Source organism: Schistocerca piceifrons, chromosome 4, assembly GCF_021461385.2.
Source record: "Schistocerca piceifrons isolate TAMUIC-IGC-003096 chromosome 4, iqSchPice1.1, whole genome shotgun sequence".
NCBI lineage: Eukaryota > Metazoa > Arthropoda > Insecta > Orthoptera > Acrididae > Schistocerca > Schistocerca piceifrons.
Window position 1 is genome coordinate 678,919,369 of NC_060141.1, and position 18,246 is coordinate 678,937,614.

Here is an 18,246-nt window from a genome sequence, read left to right on the forward strand (position 1 = left end):
TTATTTCTTCATTTCTTTCATACAAAGATTTTATAGATCTGTCAGCTATTCTGTTAAATTTTGAATGTGATCTCGAGTTCTATTTAAATTTATTAAGTGATTTATTTGACCTTTATACATCTCTTTTATTTTTTTATTTTATATTCTGTACATTTTCTCACTGAAGGTAAACTTCATAAGTAACACATTTTTGAATTGCTTTGCAACTGATAGCTTTGAACTCATAATTAAATCATAAAGGCCATATTGTGGATTATTAATATTACGGATGTCACTTTCAACAACATCTAACTAATCTTTAGCATTTCGCATATCTCCCATATCAACACTTCAGATAATTGCACCACTAGAATTAGAATATTCTAAAACATCACAAATATTTTTTGGCTTATTATTTGCATCAATAATCATAAACACTTGCTTGTTATTATGTGTAAGCTTATTGTTGAATAGACCTATAATCTACTCTGTTTAACAGAAATCATTTTTATTGAATTTTTTTATGTAAATGGAGCAGGTTCAACAACAACAAGAGAAGTGTTGTGTCAAATCCAATTTTTGTAAATATTGTAACAAGGCGATGTCAATTGATAATTTTACCTAGCAAAAATACACAAAAGATTGTTATAGGACAATGTGTAGACAATGTGTAGACAATGTGTAAATGAATATTTTGCCAAACCCTCGTCGCTAGTTTTGTAAATGTCTCATCACTACTGCTGTGTAGACCGAGTTTGTGGAATGGTTTCTGGTGCTGTACATTGCTAAAACAATTTCTCTCTGCATCTATTTCACAGCTATGCCACGGGGTTAGGTAACAGGATAGGAGAACAAAGGTTCTGCAACATTCCAATAAATTACTAACAAAATCACACATAAGAGTTAAAAGGTCTACTTTCCTTTGTGACTTGTTGAATAATGAAGTCTGCAACACTACATGTAATATAACACAAAAAAGGCTCTCAATGGCTTAGTGCAAATAATCATATGTAAACATTACATTTCATAGTAACTGCAATTTACAAGTATCTGTTAACTTCTAAGAGTTCACTAAACGATGTTCCCTGTCTAAATCAGACCTGGATGGTGACCTACAACCAAGTGGGCGAGAGCTGCTCTTCTATCTTCCAAGTAGACTTCCGTCCAATGTCGTCCAGTCATAGGCAATTGGTCAATGCGAAGTCGATATCCTCATCCTCAGTGCCACCTGTGGTGTTGGTGGAACTCGCACAAGTGGCGATTCTCCATGGCTCTGGCACCAGCTCGTATCTTTGCAACTGTGGTGCATTATCCTTGTCTGTGTCTTGTTTGGACGACAAAGCACTCTTCCCCCACCCCCAAACCGCTACATCGTCGTCACTTACGGCCGAGCACCATACCGATGGTGAGGAGGAGGCGTGGCTGTTGGAGCCTTTGTTGGAGTGGCGGCTGCTGCTTTATCCAATACCGAGTTGCTGCTCACACCCCATCATCCATCTTGAGACTGCTAGGCAACACTGGCCAAAAAATGACGCAGAGTGTGCGTCGCAGCACCCATCAGCAGGACATCTTGTTGATGGCGTGCTGCCGCAACAGCATCTCGTTTACTGGAGGCCTCTCAGTAGGCTCAGCGCGGGCTTGATCCAGCAGGGGTCTCGTGGCATGTGCTGCCAGATGTCTGCTAGTGGATGGATGTGGCGTTGGATCGAGGTCTATCTGCTCTAGGTCCGGAAGCAGTGTCGTGTGACCCCACTCTGGTGGATGGCGCTTGGGTTGTGTAGGCTGGGAAGGCCAGGAATCTGTGAACATACGAGAAGTGGCAGAACTCTGGAAGCGACAAGGGCGAATTTCATTTAGGTTCTTCTTCTGCAATCCACCGGGACCTCGAATTTGAAACATATGCAAACCAATTGAATTAGTAATTATGCTGTGCTCTCATGACGTCCTTCAACTGTAAAAAACAGGTTGGCTAATCTGATATGTTGGCTGGCTGGAGTCTGTAGGCGCCGATTGTAGCGGGGGATCGAGCAAGTGCAAGGGCATGTGGTGGCGTCCGCCATGTAGCAATATTGCAGGTGATGGGCCATTGTGGGGCTGGGAACGATAAGTGGACAAGAAGTGAAGCAAGGCTTGTTGCTTGTTCATGTGGATGAAGCAAGCAAAGTTTGCCCATTTGCTGTTTGAATGTGTGAACAAAACGTTCAGCCTACCATTCCACTGTGGGTGGAATGCTGCTGCGGTGAGATGGTGTATGCAGTTTGCAGCGCAGAAATCTTCAGATTCTGCAGAGACAAATTGAAGTCTGTTGTCCATGATGAGACCTTCGATGCAAAAGGGCTTGCAAAGAGGAGCGAGATGTTGTTGATGTCATGGGAACAACAAAGGGGAATCTGCTATCAATGAACAATCGGGATAACGAAAAATGGCTCTGAGCACTATGGGACTTAACTTATGAGGTCATCAGACCCCTAGAACTTAGAACTACTTAAACCTAACTAACCTAAGGACATCACACACATCCATGCCCGAGGCAGGATTCGAACCTGCGACCGTAGCAGTCGCGCGGTTCCTGACTGTAGCACCTAGAACCGCTCGGCCACCCCGGCCGGCTGGGGATAACGGTGTGCTTAATAGAAGGTGGCCATCCGGTACGAATGTGTCAGAGCAAAATTCGCAAATCGAGATCAGAAGAAGTGGCTTGCACTAGTTTGCAAAAATCCAGGGGAAACTGCTCGACAGTGTTAGTTTCTTATGCATCAGTTTGAAACATGCTTTTTCAGAAGTGTTGAACACAGCATCAGATCCCATAGGGAGATGTGAGAGAGTATCTGCATGCTTAGGAGTGGGACGATAAATGATCTCACACTGGTAGTGGGAGAGAAGAAGAGCCCAACATTGCAATTTCTGAGCAGTACGAATAGTAATCGGTTTGGCGGGATTGAAGAATGACTGAAATAGCTTGTGGTCCATGACCAAATAGAATTTTCGACCATATAAGTACTGGTGAAATTCAGTCACTCCGAAAATGATGACAAGAGCTTCCGTTTCCATTTGGGAATAGTTCTGCTGAGCTTTGTTCAGAAACTTGGAAGCAAGGGCAAAACAGCAGCAGTTTCATAGGATGCTGTGTCTGTGGCCAAAATGACATGTTTGCTTGGATCAAAAGGAACCAAGCATCGATCACTGAGCAACTGCTTTCAAGTTCTGAATGGCTATTTCACAATCTTAGGACCAAACAAAAGAAACGTTTTTGTGGCGACGGCGATGCAAGAGAGCCGCTATATGAGCTGCGTTAGGGATTTAGCGAATGTAATAACTGAGTTTCTCTAGGACAGATTTTTATTTTATTTTTATTTTATTTATTGATTTATTTAACCTGGCAAGATTAGGGCCATCAGGCCCTCTCTTACCTCTAACCAGGCATTCTACTTATTTTACATTCATATGTTTTAGTAGGCATGTTAAACTATATCTAGCACAAAAAGTGAAATAAACAATTTGAAAGGTACACCTGGAAAAATACATACATATAGAGTTTATATTCTTAGGTCACAAGTACTGTTATAATTAGAGATTATTGAAGAGACAGATTTTAGATAGGAGTGCCGGCAGCAGGGAGTATGAGGGAGACTCATGGTGAAGGGAGGCGAAGAATAGAGACATGATGAAACATAATTGAGGAAATATAAAGGAAAAGAAGATTGCGTGGCTAATAGAGAAAGATGAAGAGGAAGGCATCTCAGGAGCAAGTTAGGAGACGCTAGCTTTGCTATTTGACAGATGAGGGGATTGTCCTTGTACATTAATTTTGTGGAGAACTTTGTGAGGATGATAGTAGGAAATGCTTCAACTTCTTCTTAAAAGCAGCAGGAGATCGAATTTTGCGCAAGGTAAGGGGCAGTTTGTTCCAGAGGCGGACAGCGGCAACTGAGAAGGAGTTTGCAAAAGTTTTTGTTTTGTGAGTGGGCACAGTTAGGATGCCAAATAAGAGTGACCTCGTGTTTCGATTATGATGACATGACAGGTTTTTAATCTCTGAAGCAAGGTACTGGGGTGCTTGCGCGATGAGGAGTCGGTGGAGTAGACATAGAATGTGGTAGTCACGCAATTTGTCCGGCCGCAGCCACCCTAGCTCGGAGTATGAAGCACTAACATGATCATATCGGCGAATGTTGCAGGTGTAACGCACACAGGCATTCATGGTTAGCTCTAGCCGTCTTTTGTTTTCACTACTCATGCCTTGTTGAATCACATCACAATAGTGGAGGTTCGGTAGAACGAGTGCTTGCACGAGCTGGCGTTTCAAGTCCTGTGGAAATATGTTCCGAAACTTTTTGAGAGCATAGAGACAAGCAGACGTCTTTCGGCACACTGCGATTGTATTCTCCGCCCAGTTGAGATGCTCACCCAAAGTTACACCCAAGTTCTTCACTGTTTTCTGATATGGTATTGGAGTACCGTCGAGCAGAATAGGAGGTAGCCGCTCGCGGAAATCTGAACTTATTAATTTCTGATGGGCTATTAAGATTACTTGCGTCTTTTTTGCATTTAGTTTAAACCCCAGGTTTTTCGCCCATCTCACTACTGAAGACAGATCATCATTCATCTGAGCGATTGCAGTGTTTACATCTTCAGGTCTGACGCTTAGGTAGAGCTGGAGGTCGTCGGCATAGAAATGATATTTACAGGAGGACAGAACCGACGAAATATCGTTGACATATAAAGAAAACAAAAGTCGTCCTAAGACTGATCCTTGTGGCACTCCCGAGGAAACATGTTTCCAGGAAGATTTTTCATTTACGCAGACAACACATTGCTGTCTGTCTTTTAAGTAGCTTTCAAACCATCTCATTGCACTATCAGAGAAATTAAGCTGTTGCATTTTTCTGAGCAATATGTCAAAGTTAACAGTGTCAAAAGCTTTGCTGAAGTCCAGTAGCGTCAATATTGTTGCCTTTCGATTGTCGATGGCATATTTCAGGTCATCAGTTACTTTAATTAGAGCAGTGTTTGTGCTGTGATGTTTACGGAAACCGGATTGAAATTTGTCATATAGGCTGAATTCATGCAAGTGTTCAGTGATTTGGTCATGAACAATATATTCAAGTGCTTTGGAAACAGCAGGCAGTATGTTAATTGGTCGGTAATCACTAGGCAGTTGCGGGTTTTCGATCTTAGGGATGGGTCGAATTAGGCTTCTTTTCCAGGCAGTGGGATATATTCCGTACACGAGGGAAAAATTAAATATGTCAGTTAAGACAGGTACTAAGATATCGCCAACATTCTTAATCATGGTTATACCGATACTGTCGTTGCCTATTGCATCAGAAGAGTTTCTCATTATTGCTTTTCTTGCCGTATTTGTTGTTACATGTTTTAGATGGAAGGTATCGTTGTTAGTTATCCTGTTTGGGGATTCTTGTGGACGGTAATTATCAGCTGTGCTGGTATTCAGAGGTGCAGAGAAGAATTCATTTAATTCGTTAGCTGACACATGAAAAGTAGTTTCCGATTTTGTCTTTCCGACCCCCAAGCTACGGAGATTCTTCCATAGAGTCGTGGGCTTCAGATCGCTGCATACAAGGGAGCGAGCGTGCCTGATTTTAGCATTGCGAATGCATTGTTTCACTCTGTTCCGTAGCTTTCTATATTCTTCGAAACGCTCGGGTTTCGGATCTGCCTTGAAACGCCTGTGGGCAGCATCCCTATTAGTCATCATTTGACGTAATTCAGCTGTCAGCCATGGAGCAGGAGATTTTCTTACACGGATTGTGCGCACAGGTGCATGTTTGTCATAGAGGGCAGTGAGTTTATCACCAAGTTCATTAATTTTGCCGTCGATTGTGGGTTTTCTGATTATTTGATGCCATGAGATTTCTGAGCAATCAGCTGTTAGAGCGTCAAGGTCAATACGTTTCATGTTCCTACAAGTTATGTAACGCGATTTGATCCTTGGGGGCTGCACAGAGTAGGCCAGGAATATTACATCATGTGCTGAGAGGCCAGGGGCCGATGTTTGACCAACATCTCTTACTTTGTCAGTCTGTTTCGTCGCGATTACGTCTATAAGAGTATGACTGTGCGCCGTATGGTGTGTAGGTTGTAATGGAAGAATGTTCATGCTATTGCAACTAAACAGTCTTCTTAGGTTTATTGCGGAGGGAGTGTCTCTTAGCAGGTCTATGTTCAAGTCACCCATTACGATGACATGTTCGTATTGACACTGAAGTGAATGTAATTCCGACTGGAAGGAACTCATTAACCTTTTTTTGGCGGCTTGTACACGACGCCAGTCAAGAATTTCCGACTTTGTATATTTATTTCAATAAACATGAATTCAGCCTCTTTTTCTTCAGCAGGATTTGACGTACATAAGACTTTCGCTTTGAGATCTGTTCGTATATACGCGCCGACCCCGCCACCTCGCTTTTTTGATCTGTCTGCCCTAAGAAATGTGTACCCTGGGAGATGAAAAGATGCAGAGGATATGTGTGGTTTCAACTACGTTTCGGATAAGAGGATTACGTGGTAGTTTAGTTGGTTTAAGAGGAGGCTAAGTTCTTCGTAATGCGCAGGTAAAGACTGGATGTTGCAGTGAGCTGCTAAAAGCTCTGACGCGTTCCGCCGAGCAGCCTGGAGTAGGGTGGCAGACTGGTTTGTCCCTTTGTTAGGCACTACCTGCCGCGAGGGGCACTGGCCGCTGCTTCCGCCAAGTGACATAACACAGGGGTGTCCGAGATCTTGCACGCCCTGTTTGTGACACCGCGAGTGCCGAAAGAAAGGCGCCTGCTAAAGATTTCCTGAGGTTGCGGGAGTATAGAAAATGGATTAGTGGTATTCTGTGCAAGGAGAATATGACCAAAATAGTGACGGCTGTGTGTCACTGTGTATCCTCTGTCGTACGAGGAGGAATGTAATTAGCATATTTGAAACAGCTTAGGGTGGAAATAAGGGAGAAGGGAGTGATTTAAGAGGCCGATGCTGCCAGCAGAGAGAAGTAAGCTTAGTAATTAATAGATTATCGTAGGAAGCTAGAATTAAATTGAAATTTACTAAAGTGATACTGGTAGTGATTATCGTGGGAAGCTACAATTAGATTGAAATTTGCTAAAGTGATACTGATAGTGATTTTTGTTATGAACAATTTAAACCAAAGAGATGGGTGATTAATGAACTAAAGGAGAGACTAATAATTGCAATAGAACTATTTCAGAATGGAAGAGAATAAACTGAGAAAATGAAAAAAGAATTAGCAGTAACTAAAATTAAGTAATGGTTAGAGCTACAGACACAAAAAAATAGTGAAAAGTTAATACAGTTACAAAAACAATTAGTTGAAGGTACAAATATGGGTATAATTAAAAAATTAATAAAATTACAAGACTATATCTGAGTATTGGAGCTGTTACAATTGCAAATGGTGTTAAGTTTGCACTTTTGGCTCGAGTAGCTTCACTTAATACTATTCAGTTCTGTCATGTTTGTGACTGTCTTCTTTCCAGCTGCTGTCTTAATGATTACTCTGCCATCCTGAGTCCACGCATTCTGAAGACCGAAATGGGATATGGCACTGTTTAAAATCTTTAGCCGTTCGTGTGTCAGATCTTCCCTTATTGTAAGCCCTGTCCTTGCTAACTTCTTCTTCTGGGTAAAGATCTCTCCCCTTTTTCGGTACGAGACAAATTTAATTATTATTGGACGAGGTTTGGTGGCACCTGGTAATTTTCGTCCCACCCGATGGCTCCTGTCAATGTCTGCCTTGGTCACTTCAACGCCTAATTTTTCACGCGCAACCTGTATAAGCAGGTTGTCCGTGTCTTCTTCCTTATTTTCTACTACTCCAAACAGTCGTAGACTATTTCGCCTTTGGTACTTTTCGTCAGTTGCGGCAGATAATCATAAAATGTTCTCCTGTTTCTTGGTTTCTCAAATAAATTAGTATAAAAAGGAAATAATTTTTAATCGTTATTTCTAGTTTTTGTTTCGCAAACACATCTGTAGAAAACAGAAATATTGACTTCCAACTCTCGTGCCTTTTTCTCGTATTCAGACACAGACTTTTTTAGTGCTGTAATTTCGGCAGTATTGGCCTCAACAGTTTCACGCATTTTGGCCAATACTGCTGCCGTTACAGTATCTGATAAAGTGCCTGCTATCAGATCGAGATTGTTTTTATCGCGAAGCGCAGCGTTTACCTCAGACAGATTGCAATCCTTTGACATTCTGAAGCGGTTTGAGATCACTTATTGCTTGCAAATGTGCCTGTGTCTCATGAAACCCCGAGAACTGATAATGTGCCCTAAATATTCTTTTTCCATCTGGAAAAGGACAGATTTTTCTTTATACACTTGAGTCTGGCCGCTGACAAATCTTGAAACAAAGTGCACAAGTTGACGAGATGTTCTTCTGCTGTGAGGCCAGCAATTGCAATATCGTCCAGGTAATTTGTCCATGAAGGTACAGAAGTAGTCTGCTGTTCTAGGTAGTGTTGAAAAATGGCAGGTGCTGATGCGCTACCGAAAGGCAAACGAAGGACCTTCAAAAGTCTTAAATGTGTATTGATGACAAAGATTTTTGCGAAGATTCATCAACAGGAATCTGGAGGGTGGCATCACGAAGGTCAGTTTTGGAAAAATAGCGACCTCCGCCTAAGCGATCCATGAGAGTTACTCAAGTCGAGGCAATGGATAAGTATCCACAACTGTCTGAGGATTGACGGTGGCTTTGAAATCAGCACAAATCCTAATTTTTCCGGATGGTTTTCTAACATTAACTACTGGGGTAGAGCACTGATTTTCAGTGATTGGCGTGATTATGCCATTTTCTTGCTAGTGAGGCAGCTCTTTTGCAACCTGTTCACGAAGCACAATAGAACCGCATGTGCTTTGAAAAAGCGCGGCTGTGTGTTGTCTTTAAGCATAACGTGCGCTACAAAGTTATTGGCTTTACCTAGGCCAGGAGCAAACAATTCTTGAAATTCGTCACAGAACTTAGCAATGCTGTTACTTGAATTGAAACGAGACAAGCTAGCACATTGGCCACAATGTTTAGTTTAAACAAATCGAATAAGTCGAGACCAAAAACATTAACGGTTTGTCGGCTTCATAGGACTTGATAAGAAATTGTGTTCTGCAGATACTGATACGTGGTCATAATGTTAAGTCTTCCTATTACTGGAATGTTCTGGCTAAACATATCTGTAGATTACAAAGTTTTGGTTTCCATAACAGTTCTTAAGTTTCATAGTTCAAGAAGTACACTCATGCACCTGTATCTAATTGAAGTTTTACTGTATTTCCTGCAAACACTAAAGGTACATACAGTTTATTAGGGAGACTTTCCACAGGGGAAATAGTGTTCTGAATAACTGCACAAGATTGCTCTGTTGGAGCACCTGGTCGGAAGCTACGACATGCACTTCCATAGCAGGGCACAATTGTTTCACATTGTGATCTGGGGAATTTAATCTTTTTAAGCACACACATTGTACATGTCCACTTCAGTGGCAGGACTAGCAAGTGGCATGGCGTGACGAGCAATGTTCACGTTTATGTGCTGTATAGCATTGGGGGCAAGATTTTGCACCATGCTGTTGGTGAGCGAAGCACAGCTTGCACTTAAGCGATTAACGTGTTATGGCGTTCTGTCCGTGAGCCGGCCGGAGTGGCCGAGCGGTTCTAGGCGCTACAGTCTGGAACCGCGAGACCGCTACGGTCGCAGGTTCGAATCCTGCCTCGGGCATGGATGTGTCTGCTGTCCTTAGGTTAGTTAGGTATAAGTAGTTCTAAGTTCTAGGGGACTGATGACATCAGAAGTTAAGTCCCATAGTGCTCAGAGCCATTTTTTCTGTCTGTGAGGCTGTTTGTGTGGCTGTTTACAGAACTGCACAGCACTAGAGCCATTTTCTGGTTTCTGTTCTACAGCACAAGTGTTACAGTACCAAACTGCTCAAAACTGTCTATAGCAAAATCATAAGAGTCTTGGTAATCGATAATCTGCAATACCTGCTCAAGAATAGGATCGTAATATTTCAGAATCTGTTCTCTGATCCTATTGTGTGACACATTCTGTGTGATTGCGTCCCTGATCATATAGTCACTGTATTATTTTCCATATTGACAATGAAACTAGCATTTCCGCTTTAAGCCTTGTAATTCAGTCACCCACTGAAAGTATGTTTGTCCTGGCTGCTTCTTTAAACGAAAAAAACTTAAACCCGGCAGCCACAATGTTGCCACCGTCGTCGTAGTATTTATTTAATGCACTTACTAATGTCTCAAAAAGGGATGTCTTCAGTCCATAATGTAGGTTGTTGTTGTTGTTGGGTTATTTGGGGGAAAGACACCAAACTGCGAGGTCATCAGTCTCATTGGATTAGGGAAGGAAGCTGGCCATGCCCTTTCAAAGGAACCATCCCGGCATTTGCCTGGAGTGATTTAGGGAAATCACGGAAAACCTAAATCAGAATGGCTGGATGCGGGATTGAACCATCGTCCTCCCAAATGCGAGTCCAGTGTGCTAACCACTGCGCCACCTCGCTCGGTGTCCATAATGTAGGGAAGAGTTTTGTAAAAATCCTATACACTGATACACCATAGACGGAAAGGAAATAAACTTGTGTACAGTACCTGATATTTGGTGGGCTGCTAGGTGTGCCCTGAATTGTGCAATATACTCTGTCCAGTCTTCTATATTTCAGCCAAAGGGGTGCTACAGTTGCAGGAACTGTGGCACGGAAGCTTCAGCTGCGGCTGCCGACGTGCTGTTTACTGTCTGAGCTGCCGGTTGATGTATGACTAATTGTGTCACGATTTCAGTCCGCTTCTGAAGCGACTGCATCTGTAACCAAAGGAACGTATTAAGTTCCTGCGACGATTGTACATCCACATTAGGTAACGGTTCTGTAGGAACAGATAGAAAGGGTGGATGCTGCAGATTTGGAGCTGGGGTTGGTGCAGGCAAAGCTTTATGATTGCGTCACAAGATAATGAGTTATAAATTGTGGTTGGGTAGTGGGTGGATTGACATCGTAACTAGTTAGATAATAGCAATGTCCCAAAAGCAAAAGGTGTGACATATACGACTTGCTCCCAAACGTAGAACAAAAAATGGCACAAATGTGCTGTATTGGATTATAAGAAAAAAGGCAAATCCGAACACCTTAAACTCGAAGCAAAAGTCACGCCAGCCATTGTCGCCACAGCTTTGATAAACCTTCGTCTCCAGTTTTGTAAAGGCATCGTCACTACTGCTATGGAGGTCGAGTTTTTTAGTTCGTGAAATGGTTTCGGTGCAGTACACCGCTAAGACAATTTCTCCCTGCTTCTATTACACAGTTATGCCCTACTGTAAGGAAACAGGGTAGGAGAACGAAGTTTCTACAACACTCCAACAAATTAGCAACCAAGTAACAGAAATGAGTTAAAAAGGTTCACTTATCTTTGTGACTTGTTGAATAATGAAGTCTGCAACACTGCATGTAATACAACATAAAAAAAGCCCTCAATCTCTAAGTGCGAATAGTTGTAGGTAAACTTCAAAGTACATAGCAAATTCAATTTACAACAATTGTCTCTTCATTCCTAAGAGTTCACTACATGATGTTCCCTGCCTAAGTCAGCCCTGGACAATGATCTACAACCCAGTGGGTGAAAGCTGCTCTTCTATCTTCCAAGTAGGCTTCTGTCCATTCTCGTCCGGTCATTGGCGGATTGCACTCGGCCAGAAATTGGAGTAAGAGAAGTCGATATCATCATCATCAGCGCCGCCCGTGGCACTGGTGGAAGTCGCATAAGTGGCGAGTCTCTATGGCATTGACACCACCTTGCATCTTTGTGCCTGCGGTGCCTTTTCCTTGGCTGTGTCTTGTTCAGACGATAGAGCAAATATCATGTAAGAAATTAAGAGAGTAAACAAGTTCCTTGTGTATGTGGAAAAAATATTCCTAAGTATTATTATAAAAATCACTTACAATGAATTCTGAGTAAAGAACAGTCGAAAATATTATTATCCATGAATAATGATGAAAATCACGAAATGACAGAAATTAAAAAAATGTAAAGCTTGTCAAGAGATTAAAAATTTAAATTGTTTCTATGTTAACCCATTACATAAAGATAATTGTCATAACAAATGTAAAACTGTAATTTAGAGTATATGATAAATGAGAAAGAACAATCATACCACACTTAATTTTGAAATAGCTATTAAATAAGAAACCTCTGAATTGCTAAATTTTGAAATTTTATTTCTACAAATCTATTAAATTTTATTTTATATAAAACAGGAAGGCCAAATGGACACATTCACAGTTGTTCAACTTCATGATTATTGTAAAAAAATGAATTACAAGGTTATAGTAAATTAAATAAAGCTCATATACTTATATTTAATAATAGACATAATTGAACACAAGGTGGAAGTGTTAGGATACAATTGTTTTATTATGAAATTGGAAGTGATCATGAAAATTTTCAAAATAATGAAACTTTTCCATTAAAAGAAATATTTCTGTTTTCTACAGATGTGTTTGCGAAACAAAAACTAGAAATAACAATTAAAAATTATTTCCTTTTTATACTAATTTATTTGAGAAACCAAGAAACAGGAGAACATTTTATGATTATCTGATTTTGATTTCCAAACAGATTACAAACTATAAATTTTGAAAATAATATAAACTCAACTGAACTTAATTATTTCTTGACTGCAGTAAAAACCGATAATAATAAAAATGGTAAAAGATATCTATGACTAAATCAAGGATTGAAAGTAACTTTTAAACACTTATGTGAATACCAAATGTAGACAAATATAAATATTATGGAATTTCACTTTCAAACAGAAAACTATAGAATCAGAAATGAAAGGGAGTTAATTAAAAAATTTAAGAATGGTAAACAAAATATTTTATCATTAATGTCCAATTTTCAAGCACAAGGATCAGGATGGTCATTAAATAGAATTATTGGTCTAGAAGTAATTATTATTATATATGTTCCATTGAGTGGATCATCTTACATCGCATTACCAGATAAAATAAATAAGGATGTATTAATGTAAGAAATAAAGATCAAAAAAGTTTTCTCTGGGCTATAAAATTTGCATTATATCCTGTAGATAAAAATTCAGATCAAGTTACAAAATCTAAACATGTTGGTCTTGATCTCGATCAGAAACTTGAAAATTTTGAATTTCCTGCAGTGCCGATAATATTCCGAAAATTGAGAGTAGAATTAATAATTACATCTATTAATGTTCATCCGTTTGATGAAAAATATGAAATTTATCCATCAAAAGCTACGAAAAGTAAGTAAGAGAAACATGTATATCACGTTTATTTCAAGAACGAAAACAATTCACACCATTGTTATCTAAAAACTCATCTTGACTTGTTTTGAGTCAAATAGTAAACACGGAAAATTAAATTTTATTTCTAATATGTGTTTACTCCATTTCACTAGTAAAGAAAAATTACTTGATAACACAAAAAATTGTTTAATTAACAAACCATTAAAGGTAGGAATGCTAGAGAAAGGATCACATATAGATTTTAAAAGTTATCAACAGACTCAAAATGTCACATTTGTTATTTATGCTGATTTTGAAGGTTTACTATTGAAGATGGACAACTGCCAACAAAACACAGAAAATTCATACAGATTGAAATATCAAAAACATGAACTGAGTGGATTTTATTAGTATATAAAATACATTAATGCCTATTATACAGAGGACCAAATTGTCATAAAAATTTATTGAAGTTATGGAACGAGAAGTATATGAAATTGGAATAATTTATTCTAAAACTGAAGAAATGAGACCAGTAACAGCCACAGAACAATCAAGACATAATAAATCTAAAATTTGTGCTTTGTGTGGTTGTCATTATACAAGAAATAATAAAACAAGTTAGTCCTTATGATCATTTGACTGGAAACTACATCACTCCATTATGTGTTTTTGTAATTTACAGTTGAAACGTCCTAGTTTCGTAGCAGTTTATTTACATAATTTAGCAGGAGATGATTCACATCTATTTGTGAAAGAACTTGGTTATGATAAAAAATAGATTTAATACCAAATAATGAAGATAGATATATTAGTTTTGGTAAGAGGATAGAAAGTTTGAAAATGAGATTTATTGATACATTTACATGTATGGCTTGTATCAAATTTAAAAAAGGGTCAAATAAAAACATTTAAAAATTTTTCTCAGAAGAATTTTTCGCTCTAGTGATCAGAAAAGATGTATATCCATAAGATTATATGCATTCTTGAAATAAATTCGAAGAAACACCAAAAGAAAAATTTTACATATGAACTGAATGACTGTGAAATAGGTGATGAAGATTATAAACATGCAAAATTAGTTTGGGAAAAATTTAATACGAAAAATCTTGGTGAATATCATGATCTGTATCTTAAAACTAATGCATTGTTATTAGATGAAATGTTTTAAATTTTTAGAAAAACTTGTATTAAAGCATTTGATTTAGACCCCTCTTGGCATTTTACTGCACCTGCTTTGTCTTGGGATGCAATGTTGAAAATGAGTAAACAACAACTACAATTATAAGACAATTATGATACGATTTTAATGGTAGAAAAAGGAATAAGAAGTGTTATATCTCACTGTTGTAACAGATATGTCAAATACTAAATATATGAAAAATAAATATATGAAGCATTTTGATCAAAATATGTTATCTAATTAACTGACTTATTTAGATACAAATAATTTATATGGTTATGCTGTGAGTCACTATTTACCATATTCTGGATTTGAATGGGATGAACCAAATAACTCCGATTGTGCAAAAATAATTGAAATTTCAGATACTCTTTAATTCAGATATATATTTGAAGTAGATCTAGAATATCCAGAAGTATTGTGTGATTTGCATAAAGATTCACTATTAGTTCCTGAAAATAAAATAGTACCAGGAACTAAAGAAAGCAAGTTGTTGACTACTCTGAAAGACAAACATACTTTGTAGTTCACTATAGAAATCTTAAACACTATCTGTCTCTTGGAATGAAAAAAATAAAAATACATAAACTCTTAAAATTCAGTTAATCAGTTTGATTGAAGAAATATATAGACTTAAATACATATGAGAACTAAAGTCAAAAATTATTTTGAAAAAAATCTACTAATTGAGGAATAAGTCAGTATTCGGAAAAACGATGGAAAATGTCAGAAATAGACTGGTCATAAAATTAGTTTCAGATGGAAAAAGTGCAAGAAACTTATAGCTAGAATGAGATTTTCACTCTGCAGCGGAGTGTGCGCTGATATGAAACTTCCTGGCAGATTAAAACTGTGTGCCCGACCAAGACTCAAACTCGGGACCTTTGCCTTTCGCGGGCAAGTGCTCTACCATCTGAGCTACCAAAGCACGACTCACGCCCGGTACTCACAGCTTTACTTCTGCCAGTACCTCGTCTCCTACCTTCCAAACTTTACAGAAGCTCTCCTGCGAATCTTACAGAACTAGCCCTCCTGAAAGAAAGGATATTGTGGAGACATGGCTTAGCCACAGCCTGGGGAATGTTTCCAGAATGAGATTTTCACTCTGCAGCGGAGTGTGCGCTGATATGAAACTTCCTGGCAGATTAAAACTGTGTGCCCGACCGAGACTCGAACTCGGGACCTTTGCCTTTCGCGGGCAAGTGCTCTACCATCTGAGCCACCGAAGCACGACTCACGCCCGGTACTCACAGCTTTACTTCTACCAGTACCTCGTCTCCTACCTTCCAAACTTTAAAGAAGCTCTCCTGCGAACCTTGCAGAACTAGCACTCCTGAAAGAAAGGATATTGCGGAGACATGGCTTAGCCACAGCCTGGGGAATGTTTCCAGAATGAGATTTTCACTCTGCACTTGCCCGCGAAAGGCAAAGGTCCCGAGTTTGAGTCTCGGTCGGGCACACAGTTTTAATCTGCCAGGAAGTTTCAACTTATAGCTAAATCAAACTTTAAAGGATGAACTATATGAAATGAAAATATTGTTGATATTCATATGAAGAAACAAAAATTGTGTTCAATAAACCCATCTATCTTCATATGAGTATACTTGATTTATTTCAAGAACTGATGCATGATTGTCACTGTAAAATAATGAAACCGTAATATGAAGGAAACAATAAGTTGCATTATCAAGATACAGGCAGTTACATTTGCAATATAAAAACTCCACATTTTTGTAAAGATACGAAATCGATGATTGATTCCTTTGATACAAGTAATTATTCAATAGATAACATTTATGGATTTCCACAAGTAAAAAGGAAAGTTTCGTGAAAAATGAAACATGAATGAACAGAAAAATTCTGTGGTTTCAGATTAAAAATGTATGCTTATCAGGTTGGTGATAAAATAGAGAAAAAATCTACGGGAGTTATTTTTTTACATTAACTTTTTATAATAAAATACACTGAACTTGTGTGGCAGGAAAATTTTAATATGAATGATTTTTTGTAAGAATGCATTAAATTTTTTTCTTATGCAAACGTTTTATAAAAAAAATATTAAATTTTTTTCTTATATTAAACTTTTGTGAGAAAAAATGATTTTTTGTAATGAATGAGCATGATAAGGAAAAATATTTATTTTTCTTAATTTTCTAAGTAATTTATTATGAAACAAACGTTTTTTAATGAAAATAATTGAGTTATACCTAAAAACGTGGACTATCATAGCAATATTCAGTAGGTTGTAGGTAAGTTTTTGTGAGTTATTGAATGAACGAGTGAAATGATAGAGTGAGCTAGCTCACAAAAACTGAGGCAGAACCTCCTGATTCTTGCTACTCATGTAGGATGTCCACTTCAAGTTCATGACATCATGACAACTTCTATTGTCATAGCTCCACAGAAAACACTCTAGTTGCACACTGTCATAACAACTTACGCATAAGTTAAAAAATTTAAAAGTCGCTTAATTTTCTTGTACACTCTTGCTTCCCTCACCATCGCCAGCGAGCTTCAGCAACTACCAATACATGGATCTGATCTCATTCTGCTCTGGTTCATTCACCAGCACACATCTAGAACTGCTTGTTTATTTACGAGGAAAGGTAGCCTCATAACAGAATAATGTGTTCAATCTTGGACTAAGTAAATAAATATTTTCTAAAGTGGTACAACATGTTCTTAAACAGTGCAATTGGAATATCATTCTAGCACTCAGCAACTTCTCATAATATCTTATTTGTACTGGAGAAACAAAGCATCGTTTGAAGTGATGAAATGGATTAAAAAATATTGTAACTGAGAGTGTGAACTTGTTGAGATTCATATAGTTACTGACCAATCAGTACTGTGAAGGTTTCATAATTACATCTCGTTAATGCAGTGGCCATCATTTTGATTCAGCGCCATTTCCAGTGTACTCGGAAATCAAAGGGATTTCTAGCTTAGGTTTCTCTTTTCTCTATGCGCTCTTTGGGCTAGCTGTGGAATTCTCGCCAAAACTATCTCTGTGTATGTCCTATAATGTGATGGTAGTGCTGTTCTGTACAAGTGTATGAGTGTCTTTATCTGGAATACATTTAGAAACAGTGATGATGTCTAAGTTGCAATTCAACTACCTATCCTCGTCTACTTTTCAATAACGTCGCACACTTTAAAATTAAAGCAGGTTATGGGCTCAGAGTATGAGTGAAGTTAGTGTGTGTGTGTGAGTTTGACAAGAACAAAGAACACGAGGTTCAAGAACTGATGAAGACGACGTATCTGATGATCTACAGTAGTCGACATCGAAGAAAACAATTCAGAATGATGGAACCACCTGTTCAGCAATAATTATTTCGCCTGGTCTATTCATGTTCATTCACTGATTAAGCATCACAAGGTATGAGATGCCATAGAAACCTGCTTTGGAACACATTCTGATGAATTGGAATTGGAGAGAAAGAAGAAAAATGAGAGGGTATTTCCATCATTCTAATATTTGTCTATGACCACCACCTAGAGGTGATTGGTAATCTTAAACTATAAAAAGAGGTGTGGGAGAAGCTCGAGGAAATACACTAATTAACACCATATCCAAGATGAGGGAGAGACTTGGTCAATATCAAGAGAGAAAACGATATGTCTACATATGACGAAGATACTGGCTGATAATAGATTAGTGAAGCAATGAGACTTCACCTTTGATGACAATACATTTGCAGGCTTCATGATTCTTGGGCTGCCTATGGAGAAGTATGAAAGCCTCATTAGAAGTCTAGAAAGAGATGAAGACAGATTGACCACAGTCATTG